The following is a 15,863-nucleotide window of genomic DNA, read 5'->3' on the forward strand; positions in this document are numbered from 1 at the left end:
CAGACAATACGTCTTCGTGCTTCATAGACAAATATAGAATAAGTAAAAATTAATTTTCGAACGTATAATAACAAATTTATGGTGATAGATTAACATGGTGTTCTATTGCAAAGGGGGTGCAATTCTACGAATCATGTCGTAGCACGAATGCATCGAATTCACCCTCTTTTGTCGCACGATGTCATTCATTATGCAATACACTTTCTTACCCCCGTTGGTAATTTTGTATTATTAACGCGAATTATTGATCCTGATCGCCTATCGCAACTTTGATGGAAAAAAAACGACGTATTCGTGCGATATCAAGAGTTTTCTGTCGAAGGGATATGTAAATGCACTATAATCCATAAGCATTTGGATATATTTCATAGATAAAAGAATTAGAAGATTTATATTGTGCTCTTATCTAAATATTTTTAAATAAAATAATTTTCAATTTATATTATTGATATATAGTACAATTTCTCGAGCCTATTTAAAGTTGAAAATTGATTATTTTGCATTATTTTTAAGATAAAATATTTATAAACGGTACATTACATAATTGTTACTACTGCCGTGATTTTTATCATACGATCTTTCATATTCTTCTTGTTTTTAAACTTTTAAAATAGATTTTTAATCTATAACCTGATTTTAAATAAATGTTTAACATAATCAAAGTTTTGTTGATATTTCGATGTTATAATTTAGTTATAATTTAGTATTATTACATTCCGTAAAAAGTTTTGTATTCAATTTAAATATTATTTATTTAATATTATGTATTATTCTAACTAATCATTTACATTACATTAATATTATATTTCAAGGTTTTTTTTTATATTGATAATAGTGCATGTTAAAGTATACTTGTTTCTTTAAAAAATTGCTCTTGATAAAACTACCATGAATCATCGATGATTCATAGTAACATGAAACAACATTGGTTGGAGTATATATCCTGCCGAGTGAGAAAAAAATGCGATAGAAAATCAAAGGAAAAATATTGAAGTATATTATTAATATATTTTGAAATTGTTTGAATATTACTGAAATATTATCATCGAATATAATATAATAAAAATATTGCGATACTCTAATGACATGCTAAAAATATAGTATAACAAATATTTTAATTTTTTTATTTTATATTACTATTTTATATACTTTTTTATTCATTTTATAATATTGATGAGTTTAAAATACAAGAAAAATAAATATTACTAAAAAAAGAATAAAAAATATATGAAATTAAAACTTCAAAATTCATCGCTTATATAAACTAATATTATCACTAACTATTTATACTGTTTTTTTTAATTAAAATATCTGATCGCCCGGAAAAGTTTGAGAAAACTAAAGTTTTATCTTTGAGTTATACACAAATAAATTAAACTTGATCTAGATCTTTACACAGTATAATCACAAGAGTCTGAATCCAATCCAGTTTTATTATTATTATTTTCACAAAGATAATCGAAAATCAGAAAGTGAAACTTTCTTCATTATTTTTCTTTCTAGCAATATTTCTTTGAAGTATCAAGAATCACGACCATACTATATTGAACGACATATCGCATCTATCTTACTTTCTCTAAACTCTAAACATGCATTTATTTTCCCCCTTTCGACTGCCTAGAATAGACTCAACTCGATCCTCCAAAATATCCAAAAAATCGAAATTATTATTAAAATCTTCATCTAAAAACCTGTAACAAGCTTAAAGATAATACAAACGAGAGTGTTCAAACGTGTGTACACGCGAAGAGAGGTCAGGCTTCTGCCAATATCTCGGTCGTAGGACAACTTTATGGAGGATCGATCGTATGGGATCGATTTGGAGCGCGTTGGCGTGCATCATTGCGGCGAAATCGGGCGTAAAACACGTTTCTCGTGGGCATCGACCGACGAGAGAAGCCGTGTATACACACACGCGGCTCGCGTGTGTCGCATGAATCACCGAACGTTGTCGACTGATGAATGAGCTCCACGTTAAGTGCCCCCGTGCACCCCTCCGCCCACCTTCGCTCGGCCATCCACCCCCGCCGCCTCCGAGCCAGAGGCGGACAGCCACGCGATTCGCGTACGCATCTTGACCTCGCTGCACCCTTCCTTTCTCAACGACGTCTCTAATCCCCGGGATTAACGATACTACACTTTTCCTCTCTCTTTCTCTTTGAAGATTTTTCGGTGCTGCGGCATTGCGGAGGATTATGAGGAGAACGTTCCTGGAATGTTTTTAACAAATGCTTAAGATAAAGTGACGCACTATTTTTAATTTTATTGCGATTGTGTGATTGCCAGTTGTTTGATTTTATGTTTATATATATATATATATATATATACATTGAATCTGCTGTAACAAGAATAATAATACTATATATCAATTTTTTTTATAATTCTAATTCAAGATACATGTGACGACTTGGTTTTCTCGGAATCAATTCTATTTTTGTATTTTATTACTTTAACAATCATTATTTCACTTTACTCGGATATATCTCAAAGTCCATCTTTTCCTTTTCTTTCAAATAAATTTAATTCTTCTTGTATTAGAATTATTTTTCTATTTTAAAAGTTTCCTTCTTTTGTTATATAAATTCCAATAGTATAATATTTATATATAAAAATAATTTTTTACAATTTTTTTCTTGATAAAAAATAAATTTACTTGTTCTTCAATGTATGCATATGTATACTTTGAAACGATGCATGAGATGATTAAAGTCTAATGCAGTTTATTATTTTCTCTGAAAGTTTATTTATTGCTTGTTTGCTTATTTTCCATTATGAACGCAATTTCAAAACTGTTGAATGTTTTAACATAATACATTTTCAAATCAAAATGTATTTTAACAAAAAGTAATAACATAATATAATATTTGCATAAAACTGATTGAACTTGTTTTCATTAGAATAATAAATAAAATAAATTTTTAAAAAATGAATAAACTATATATATATTATTCTATAAAATGATACAAAATCAAATTTAAATAAAAAAATTATTGAAAAAAATATTCTATATCTCTTCTATTTAACAATCTGCTAATCAATATATATATTTGCTTTTGAAAGAGTCAGTCAGCGTTTTATCTAAGTATTATAATATCTTTGCATGAATATTTATTATTCGTGATAAACAATGAACATTGTTAAGCCTAATGAATATTTTAAAATTTGAATATCGATATTAAAGGGCAAATACTTATATTTAAACTATGTTCAATGAATTTAATTATGCATAAATATTCGATAATAAATATTCATGAAAATTAACAACTATTCATTATGACAGGTATGGAGTTGGCGTGACGAGAGTTAAAATAAAATTTACAATTTGGCGACCTGATTTTTGAGGAAAAAGCTAGAAATTAACATCGACACGATCTGATTCAAATATTAAGAACTACATTTATTTTATTCTTAATGTAATTATTCTTCATGTTAAAAATAAATGTATTATGTAAAATTTGACTTTGTAATAAGTATCTGTTTGTCTATAATATACTATATATTCTCTATGATATATATGTATATCTTATAACATTGTTCACACATAAATATATGTTTATTATATACATCTACATGTATATTTTCTTTCAATAATAATTGTCAAAGAAGCTTTTAAGAAGCTTCATTATAGAAATAAAAATTATTATTTATATAAATACAATTTAAGATAAAGCAATAGTGCAAATAAAAAATGGAATAAAAATACTTAAATAATTATTTCTGCCTCGATGCCCAGTGTTCATAGCAAATTCAAATATAATACGACATTTAAATATTAATATACATAACTGTACATCAGAGCAAAAGAAAATTTCAAATAAGTTGAGAGAAATATCAAAATGAAATATTTGTTTAAGCAAAAAATATTTGTACAAGTTATAAATTTAAAATATCCGTATATTTGAAAGAATATTTTTTTATTTAAATTTTGAAAAAAAAATTATTTGCAAAGTTCAATATAGAATTAAAGAAAAAAAAATAAACATGTGTGAAGAATGAACTTAGCAATCTAGTGATGTTATGGTACATTGAAATAAATGAGATAGAGCGAGGAATACTTAAAAATGCATACAAAATGGATACACAGAGATAATCTCGGATATGTGATATACTTCGAAGAAGGGATTTCTGTTGATCATTGTTTCGCCTATAATTTAATTACCAAATGGTAATCAAATGCAGTGTTGACACAATTCTATTAGAATTGATCATTGTTCCGTGCATGCAAAATTCGATTATGACGTGGATAGTGATCTTTTGCACGCTAGACAGAGTTCTATGAATTCTGGCAAATTCTGATATGATAATCATATTCTCGTGTAGAATTCTATCGTGAAATTATAATAATATTTGTCACACAGCTATTCTATCTGTTCCATCAATATTGTACTAACCAGTTGGAAATAAATTTACTTTGAATTTTAATAAAGCTGAAAAAGTTTTCGTAAGTATTAAAATTTAACATATTCTACGATTTCAAAAGTTTCTTCGAATAAATTAAAATTAAAAATGATAAAGTTTAAATTTTGTCTGTTGAATAAAACTGAAATAAATTTTATAAATATTAAAATTTAGGAAATTCCATGATTTCAAATATGTAAATTTTGTCTGTGATATTATTTTTATGATCAAGTGTAATTATAATCTGATATCGTTTATAATTAATCTGTAAATAAGAAGAGAAATCAATATTATATTAACTATTTTAGCTAATATATTTTACTTTTACTATGTAATAAAAAAAATAATAATAATGTGTAGCATATGTTATCTCATCCTTTCATTTAATATCTAAACTTGGCAAGTTTCGCAAAGAAAATTGTGGATAAACTACTTACTTACGTTCAATATGAAGAAAAAAAAGAGCAAAGTAATAATTTTAGACTGCACGAGGATTTTCGTTAACGAAGTTCGTGTCCTATCTTTTTTATCGCCATATTCTGTTGATCGATGTTCTATAGAAACTCATAGTGCAACTTCAACGATAAATTTATCAATATTGGTTTTTCGTGAAAAGAAAAATAGAACCACAAGAAAAAACTCGTCGATACAATAGTTTTTTTAAATGAACAATTTTAAGTTTCCACATGATGCGTAATTTTGATATCGTTCGGATTCTATCATCTATCTGTGAATTCATTATCTATCTACCTCTCACAAGAGCATAATAATATTGGACTAGCATATTTTTTTTTTAAATTATTCTACAATTAATCCAATTAAATATTTACTCATTTTTTTTATAATTAAAATATGAAAGAACATGTATTATAAATTTTCTCTTTAATCTATTTAACATAAACTTTATACTCTATACGCAGAACCACGAAACATTTCACTCATTAGTATTCATTAATTTATCACAAAGTTTAAATTGGATACTGCAATTTTAATTGACGAATAAGTAAATATGTATTTTTATGAATCATAGAATGTAAAAAAAAAAAAAAAATGTTTCGCAGCAATTGATGATTTCATACACGTTTGATCTACCTTAATACCGTTACATCGGTAGGACCATGTTCCTATCTCGATTGCATGTTCCACTAATCTGCTTTGATATTGTCACAGATATTTCATGTACTTTTTAGTACCAGTAAAGATAACATAATTCTTTTATCGATTTCTCTTGACATTTTTATAATAGAATGTACTTCTAGGCAAATAACATAGGCAAAAACCTATTTTTAAATTAAATAGAAAATAATACTATGTTAGTAACTATTTTAATTTTAAATTCTATTAATTCTTTGTACGAATTTATAAATAAAAATTATTTTAATTAATTTTCACAAATTTGTTACTTTTTAAGAAATAGATTCTGTGCCAAATCAATTAATTAATATTTATCATTTTTAAATAAAGTATAAATAATTTGTAAAATAAATAATATTAAATAAATAAAGAAATTGTTACTTGTACGTGTCTAGTTTAATCAGATAATTATATTTTTACACACCAATCTTAAATCAATAATTACTTCCTCGTATATAAAATTCACTATAAAATTCAACTACCTACTACTACCTTATCACGACTAAAATTTTTAATACAACTTCTTAGTTACATTAAATAAATCTCCAATTTTCAACTTTCCAACTTTCTTCCATTTCCCCAAATACTACATCTCTTATTTTTCTTCCTCTCAATTCCTTCCTTCCTTCCTTCCTTCCAATCTGTTCGAAAATTCATACTTAATCCATGTTAATTACCTCAAATAATTCATGCAAATCCCAAATCACATATCCTCAAATCCATCGTATATCACCAATTATGGTCTAACGTGTTAAACTATTGTCCACTGATTTCCGGTTAATCAAAGGACAGAGTACACAGGAGGAATATGGATTTCCCTTGAATATTGAACAAATTTAAATGGTATAGGCTCGATTAGGCGATATGCCAACGAGATAATTATTAAGAGTAATGTAAATGCCTACTCGAATAAGTGACGAGGTTAGACTTAAACCGCGAATCCTGTTATTAAGGGGCCACTTAGGCGAGTGTGCGTCTGTTATGTAAATCGTTGATATAATTAAGGGATTTGGAAGCAAATTACTGTGAGTCATAGATTGTGTGGGCAGCATTATCGGATACGTCAGATACAGGCGCAATCAAATACATCGAATAGATAACGACGCATCGTGGAATGGAATCATACACTGGTCCGGGCAATACTTGTTTGATTGACAAATGTTTTAGCGCAGGAAAATCGTTTAAACGAGTAACAGACTTAGAGTTACGAAATTTCGAAGATAAAATAAAATAATTAAATAATTGGATAAAATTTGATTTATAATTGTTACTATAATAATTATTATTTGATATTTAATTTCTTATTCATTTCAAATGAAGCGAAAAAATTCCTATTTTCGATTAACTTTATCTGGATTTGATTCAAGTATCATTTTCAAATATCTTATCTTAAATCTCGTGGGAGAGAAATAAGGAGCAATGATGGATCAAGTAGCAATATATGTAGGAAAAAAATTTCTTGATGTGAGATATGAGAGGTATCATGATTGTGACTTTATATGTAGATACCATTTTTAATATATTATAGTATTTGATTAAATATTTCAGGCTAGATGTTCTGATCAGATAGATTTTATATTTTATTCTATCATCAATGAATAAAAAAAAAAGGCACAAAAAATTGAAATTAAATAACAAATAATAAATAATAATAAATAAAATGTTTCATTTAAACATCGTAATTAAATATTATCTATGTGATAACAAAATAAATTTATCTTGTTACAATCAAACATTTGTAACTTTCTGTTCAATCTCTTGTAGGTTTAATTACAAATCAACATACGTTAACAAATCAAAATACGAGCGTATTTTAACTCAACTTATTTATCACATATTTAATTTTATTTCTGTCGTACGAATTCAAAATAGTTCGGCCTTCACACGTGAAGTTTATCTGCTAATATAAGCCAAACTACTATCGTACTACAACTCGAACTAATTATATGTCGTGACCTGTTGGTAATCAACCATTTCATCTTACATGTTTCCTTTCCTTAAAATCGTATCGAATATTCGAAAACAAAATATACGATACATAAATCATTCGTTTCTTCGTTCATTAAACTTTCTTACTGGGAACAAAACATTTATAATTCTAAAATAAACGATTATAAATAACTTTGTTTGAACTATGTAATGTATAATTTCATTGCAAATATAATTCAGTATTCGTGTATTTCACCTTCGAAAATATATCGATCTTCTTCAAGGTCTGGTACATTATTTAGTACATTGGCATCTTTCCTCGAGAAAATCTATGCCAAAATATCGCTTAAAAGGAAAGTTGACATTGGTGTTGCACGTTTCTACTATCAGAAATAAACCAAATTTTCGTTATTAAATTGCGCAATACACCAATTTAATTAATTAAATTTCGACAAACTAACAAACTAAACCAAACTTAAATAACTTCAATCTTCGCCATCTATTCTGTGTAACATTTTTCATTATTTTCTCATTATTCGCATCCAAATTGCACTCGAAATAATTATTGTTCCCTTCTATTGTTTTCCCTCGTTTGATAATGTTGCTCATTCGCGTTAATTTCTCTGTTACGAAACAAGCAATTACCTCGGTTCGAAGGCGGTTTCTATTATCTGTGTTCGCATGTAATTTTCATTTAAACAGGAAATATAATTCCTTTGCACAAAAATACGAATTTTCTAAGAATATTGTAATTATAGTTTAAAATATATTTTATTTTGGCACCAGAATCTTTAAAGATTTGTTTCAAGATTTTACGTACACTTCATATTCAAAATATATTCATATACATATACAAAATCAATATTCGATAAATTAACATATGTTTGAAAATTACAAAATCTAACTTGTTCAAATCTTTTTCATTTAAATCCTTTTGCTAATATTTTGTTGTCAAATTTGATTGATAATTTGAAATAAATAAAATTTCAATTTTTCTTTTTAAGGACGACTTTAAGAAAAAGAATCGTAAGAATCTTGTAATAACCAAATATATATACACGTACCACAATTTGCACGTAGCATGATTTCAAAAGCAACTTCCACGCCTTCACACATACTTATCAGATCCATATTCTTTGACACCGTATACGTGACAGTAATGGCGAACGTGTCGCGCTACTCGTATATCTCCTGTTCGATCTCAAAGCTTTCAACCCTCGCGACACGCTAATACGCCATCTTCCTTTTCGTCTCGTTTTCGAGTGTCGTACGTGTCGTCTTTTGTTCCCTCGTCCTGGCGTGCAATCCACTCGTTAAAATAATCTACACAAGGATGCAAAGTCTGGAATCCGTGTCTCCCATTATGTCTCACATGAACATTAAATCTACGAACATTGAATTAATTCGAGCCGTGTACACGAATCATCAACGATCGAAATTGCAAAACCGCGCAAATTATCGTGAAAAAGATTGCCAGAACGGAAGTTTGCATGCGATTGATTGGAGGGATTGTACATACTGTATTCTATTATTTATCATTCACCAGATAAAAGAAAAAAGAAAAAGAGAAACAAAGAAAAATAAATGATGATGTTAATAACATAACAATGATGGTAATAACATAATAAGTTAATTTCGCGATGTCGCTACTTGTCTTGTTATTGTTTTGTTATTGATTTTCTTGATCAATATAATTTTAATAATAAGAGAGATTATATTTTTTTTATTTTTTAAATAATGTAAATGAAATTCTATGTAATCGAATAGAATATTAATGTATTTTTTCTATTTCGTCAATTTTTTTCTCCGTTATCTAGATTATACTTGTCATCATTAGATAAATTATATAATTTAAGACAAATATTATTACTGGAATAATAAGAGTCTCATTATTTTGTTTCGTTTGAATTATCGATTGCTTCTTGTTATAATTTGTATCTTTTTTTTCTGTATGATATTCTATAATGAAAAGTACGTACTTTTTTTTTTATTCACAAAAGATATCATAATTGAGATTAATTTTTGATCATTGTAATAATTTTATATAAAATATTAATTATTGGGATAATAAGAAGCAAAGAAATTGAAGACAAAAAAAAATGTCGATGAAACTTATTTGTTCTTTGATTTCTCTAAAAAATAAAATTTTTCTGATAGAATTACTTTCAAAAATCTCTACTGATTAATAAATTTCATCATGCGATAACAATCTTAATATCATATACTTATAAAAGTTCGTGATTCTATGTTTTATTTTCTGTTAGCTCGTAACCAATCTGTTTGCTCGTGAAATATATTATCGTATATTTTCTTCAAACGACTTTTCTCCGTGTAACGAGTCAATCCCATCGAGAATTAATTAAAATCGAAGATTTTTCAATTCTATATTCAGAGTTAATGCCCTCGATTTATCCTTTCCACTTTGCCTTCCGGTCTTTAAAATGCAGATTTATAACGAGATTAATAACAACTTCAGCTTCGTCGAATAAATTCAACTGAATGCAAATTGTGATTAAGCATTTTTATTAAGCGCGGTTTTTATTCTCTTTGTCGGGAATAATAATCGAAATAATAATATAAATAATTCACGTTTACGCTCAATTGCTTTGATTGAATTCGTGTAACTGAATAGGTTTCGATATACAAATTGAAATTAAGATTTAAATTACAATGTTGAATATTGTTTCTCTCGTTGCAGTTTATCGTTAACAGATGAAAATTTTACATTTAATTGAGAAACACGTTTTTTTTTTGTTAGACGTGAAGAGTTTATGAAAATATGTCGAGATACAATCGGCAAGTATTTATTCCGTTCATAATCAATACTGGCATGTATGATTAAATATAAATCATAATTAAGCAATTTTATTTCCGCCGCTAATTATTTCAAGTGTTTTATTTTCAATCAAGAATCTTGATTGAATGATCAAATTTTACGTTTCAATTTACTTTGTTTATTTCTCCCTACAACGATGATACTTATATCAGAATGTAGATATTTCCTCGAATAATTTTAATTCAAGATTAATGTTTGTATTGAAATCATAAGATACATATTTAAAATTTAAAGAAGAATTACTTCAAATAATTACATTGCAATTTGATCATTTTATTTCTTCAAGATTAAACTTTAGTTATAACATATATTTTTAAAACAAATTTTTATTCTGAATTGAAATTTACAATAATGCTAATATATATTAAGTTTCATAATATAATTATTTTTAAGAATCTCATCTTTATTTCATATTTCATTCCTAAAAAATAGAAATCTTTATTAAATATAAAATAATATTTCTTTCTTCTAAATTCTTATTTTTTATATTCTTCTCTAAAAAATATTCTTTAAGTATTGTTATAAAAAATATATCTTGCTTATAAATTCACAATGCAAATACAAAGATTCTTATATTAGTATCTATTATTATTTAAGAATTAGCCTCTCTGTATTTACTTTTATATATAATAATAAAAGTTGATAATAAATCATAATTTCAATATCTGTACAAATAGAATTCATTTAATCATTCACTTTTGAACTATATAATTTCTTTCTCCTTTGTTCTCTTCTTTTTCTTTCTTATACCACATCAAACAAATTGAAATTAATTTCCGATTACTCACACAACGAATCTATATTCCATTCTCAAAAACACGCTTATTTAAGCACGAAACAAAATACTATGCGGTACTATGTAGTAGTACACGTTGTGAAAGAGAATGAGACTCGTGTCGCAACAACGAATTTTCACAATGCACGTCGAAATGCTCGAGGTATGCAACGATGCACCTGTACATTCACGAAGCATATCACGAGGCATTGTGCATGCTCGTAAACAATACGCGGTTCGTTTCGTATAAAAGGTACGAAAATAGCTGCTTCATTGATGATTTCTGTCTATTTTTATTTTTTCTAGTTCTTACTTTTTTAAAGGCTAAATTATTTAAAGAATCCTATGAAAAATAATATGTTAAATATAAAATATAAAAAATATATTAAATGTAAAATATAAATTTATATTAGAATATTTAAATTAATTAAATTTATATAGAATACTTTGTTTTCTTACTTATTATTTTCAAAAGTTAAAAGTATTGGCATTGTCAGGTCATAAACAATGAAAAATTAAAGAATAGTATCAACTTTTTTTTTATCTTTCTTCTTTTTATCTCCATTTTTGTTAAGGAATAAAAATTCTATGAAAATTATATTTATATGAAATATAAAAGATCATATGCTATGAGCAAAAAATATATTTTATATATTTATACATATTTTATTTAAATGTTATTCCATTTGTTTTCCTTTTTTCCTTCTGAAATTGTGAAACTTCATATTTATTTAAATCTATAAAATTGGAATAATGAAATAAAATTCCTTTTAAATAAAGCATTAATATTATCGAAGTATCTCAACAATTCAGTCAGGAAAAGAAAATATACAAATGCGGAAAAACATATTAACATATTAAATACAACGTATGTTATACTTACAAGTCATATTGGTAATATATAACGTAAAAATACCTGTTCATTCATGGCTTCTGTTTGTTTTAGTTTACAAAGCCAGCAAAAATCCCTTTTACAAATTAATGTCTACAAATTAATAAGGCTTCTTACAGTATATAAATATAGTAGTTATTTTAAGCAGAAAGAAATTAATATATGAAAGTTCATTTTTTATATATAAAACTGACATAATTCCCTTTCTTTCTGCTATATAATTAAATTTTCTCAAATCGAAATATTAATTTATTTTAAATTAAATTATTTATAAAATTAGTTCTAAAAAAAAAAATAACAATGCTTGGAAGTTATTGTATTATGTCTCTAATTCTAACAAAATGTCTTTAAACAAAGAAAGATAAGTCAGAAAAATAGCTTTGAAAGTTGGTATTCACGAACTCTTTTTATATAAATATAAATAGAACAATTAAAATACAAAAATGAAGTTACGAAACTATTTTAATTAAAAGAAATTTCATTGTTTCCAGAAGCAAAGTAAACAAAGCTTTGATAACACACATAAAGCTAAGATATTATGCAAAAAAGCATTTTTGCATATAACTTTTACTCTAAAACAGAATTTCGTTCTCATATAGAATCTGCATAAATGAGTCATCTCGTTCATCCTCAACCTCTTTGTACGGAAGTACGATATACTTTTCCGATTCGCGTTCTCATTTGATTTGTTCTCGTTACATAAAGCAACGTATGCATGTACCGAAGCGTTAATATTGCGCAATGCTTTGTTCATGTGACACCTTGTTATACTGCGTTCTTCGATTTATCGTTGATTCAACTTTGGCTTTTGTCGTTTCTTTCTTTAACAGCCTTTGTGCTGGTAGCAGAATTTATTGCGCCATATTAAGATTTCAAAATTTTTATATTCAATTAGCATAAATGTGAAAATATAAAAATAAAAAGTAAATTGGATAAATTATATTTAAATATTAATCAATTTAAGAAAAGGGGATGACATGGTGTTTAAATGTTAATTAAAAAAAAATCCTATTAGCAATTTATACATCATAGAAGAATAAATATATATATATGCATATTTTTAATATTTATGATTTTTAATAACAAACAAAAATTATCTTCTATGGTAATAGCATGGTATAGCATAATTATTTCATTTCGATCGACAATATCTGTCATGCTTCATAACATAGTATATCAATGAAATGCATTCTTTAATGCATTAAAGCAGATCATGTTTCAACGGTATGAAATGATACCATGATCGATTTGCAAGTATGATTAACTCGCGTTTATATAAAAAAATTTATTAATTTATTATTGATCATTGCGGATAGCAAATGTTAACATAGAAATATATAATTGTTAATTATTTATTTTTGTTTTTTGTACGTAATTATTTTCTTTTTTTTTACATACAAATAAAATTTATAATTTATCGATATTTCATAATTTATACTACTTTACTTAAAAAAAAAAAAAACAAATCGATCCTAAAAAATTTTCAAAAACCGCGAAATATTTCATTTCCACATCCCTCTTTCACACAGAAACTTTCATTAAACTTTCACGAAATTTTGCACGCAATTTTGCGAATTACTTAGTTGAAAGGAATTCAAATTCACGCGAGTGAATTGAAAAGAGGAGTACTTGAAAAACCGTGAACAGAGGGAAATAAAGATAGAATACCGTGTAATGAGAATCGAGTTGCGCCGGTTCCTTCTTCCGTAAAATGTCGTGGAAGGAAAAAAATAAAAAAAATAAAAAAAAATTCGTGTCCGACAAGAGGCCAGCGTGTCTGAACTGTAATTACATCCATTTACAGCTACGAGTTTAAAACGGCGGCGAGGACGCGCAGCGTTTGGTTACTGTCACGCTTTCCGGATTGCGACATTTTAAAGCGTCGACCGCGAACGACATTTCCGTCAGGATTCGCGTGCAAGCTTGAGCGAACACGTGTGCGGCTTCAAGATATGTTTTCCACATCCCGGTGAATGTTCTTTCGCTAATTTATTTTGCTGAATGTTGATGGCCTTTCACGGAAATTTGTATATGCGAAATAGGAGCCGAAAGAACAGAGGACATACAGATAACTTGAAATCTGAAAGAGTATAATATAGTAATGTTACTTCCAATTCTTGTGTTTCATCACTTCGAAGAATGGGAAGGATGGAATGCATGGATATCTCAAATCTTAGAAGCTTATAAATTTAATATAATGTAATAAATAATGTAATGAATTTATTAAAGAATATTTCAAGATATCAAATTATAATATATAATTTATATATAATATAATTATACATAATTTATATATAATACATAATTTATGTAAAATATGCAAAATGTAATATGTAATATAAAAAAATATATATTTTTATAAAAATCTATAGTTTAAATATTATTAATATTTTATTATATCCCAAAAAGACGATTAGTTTATTAGATAAATGGTGTAGCATAATGATAGAAATCGATGAACTTTAAACTTCATCTTGATTTCTTTCATTATACATCGTAATTATGCCACGTCAGATGGATTCATGGCCTAAACAGGGATCTAGGATAGTAGAAAGTTTCAGGGCCATCGCGGTGAATCTGACTATACCGGAACGTCGATTTCACTTTCTGCTTCCGTTTCACCCCGATGGAACGGAATTCATTACTGGATGAAACTTTGAATAAATGTTCATGTTCGATTTAGCGAATCAACAAATTGATCCATCTTAAAAAAATATGAAAAATCTATCCTTATTATCCTAACATTTTTTTTATTATAATATAATATCATATGCATCTATAAGAAAATAATGGAATCATTATTTAATTTGAAATATATATTAACGTATATTTACTTTGTTTATAAAAAAAATTTATAGCATTATGACGTCACGATTTAATTAATTTATATTATAATTTATTTTATAAAATAGAATCTAATATATAAGATTTTAAGATAATCTAGTTTGAAATCTCATGTTGAAAAGACATTAGCATAAGGATATTGAACTCGTACGATTTTGTCAATTGACGATTATACACTACGTGCATAACCAATACTGCACAATTTCCCAATTAAAGATTTCCTCGTACAACTTTTAAAACTTAAAAGTTGTTCAATGTAAAAAAATTGTACGAGTCATCATTGTGTTCTCTTAATTTTCGATAAACTGTGACAAATCGAGTTTTTGCATATCGAAGAGAATGATCGATAATATCGTTGTTTATATCAAGTCAGGGCAAAATAAAATTCGATTTGAAAATTCATTTTCATGCGTCATCGTTTTTCAATGCTGTTTAGACAACTAGAATGTGCGATTATGGATCGATGCGGAAGGTTTAATGGATTGCAACGATGCGCGTTCGATATTTGCATTGCAAATGATGTACGCATTAATGCGGCTCGGAAATAGGACATCGACTGATTTCTACGACTTCGTTAGATATCGATTTCTCTGCAAATGTCGGAATCAAACGCGAAGAAAGTCGTCGTATGATAATTACATGATAATTACAATGTGAAGTACATTTTCCATTTAATTCCTTTATCCTTACAAAAAAAAAGAATGCCATTTTTCTTTTAATTTTGAATGAGAAAAGAAGATATTTTAATTGCAATTTTATATAACTTCTTTGTTTTTCATATAAATTTTACGAAATTCGAATAATAATCTTCTAAATTAATTTAGTTTTATTATAAATAGATTATTATTTTTCTATGAATGCATGCAATTCTTTGATTAAAAATTAAATTATTTTATTTAAAAAATAATCATTGAAATTTTTATTTGGAAACATTTTTTTTCGATATTTTAAATAATCAAATTATTTTGATCACTATATATTATAATTAATATGAAATTAAATTACGTATTAAAATATTAATTTTCTAGTTTTGTAATCAGATAAATTTATTATAT

The 15,863-nt window shown here is 26.6% G+C and overlaps 1 protein-coding gene and 1 long non-coding RNA gene across 5 annotated transcripts in view; both read right to left on the bottom strand.

The window, feature by feature from the left end:
• Positions 1–15,863, bottom strand: part of LOC725093 (phosphofurin acidic cluster sorting protein 2) — a 68,343-nt gene that overhangs the window by 20,871 nt on the left and 31,609 nt on the right. The window lies entirely within an intron of this gene.
• On the bottom strand, positions 1,595–9,202 carry LOC107964483. Its single transcript, XR_001703076.2, has 2 exons — positions 8,526–9,202; positions 1,595–2,210 (listed from the first exon to the last, which is right to left on the bottom strand). It is a non-coding gene; the product is annotated as an uncharacterized LOC107964483 (long non-coding RNA).

This window comes from Apis mellifera, linkage group LG5 (genome assembly GCF_003254395.2).
Source record: "Apis mellifera strain DH4 linkage group LG5, Amel_HAv3.1, whole genome shotgun sequence".
NCBI lineage: Eukaryota > Metazoa > Arthropoda > Insecta > Hymenoptera > Apidae > Apis > Apis mellifera.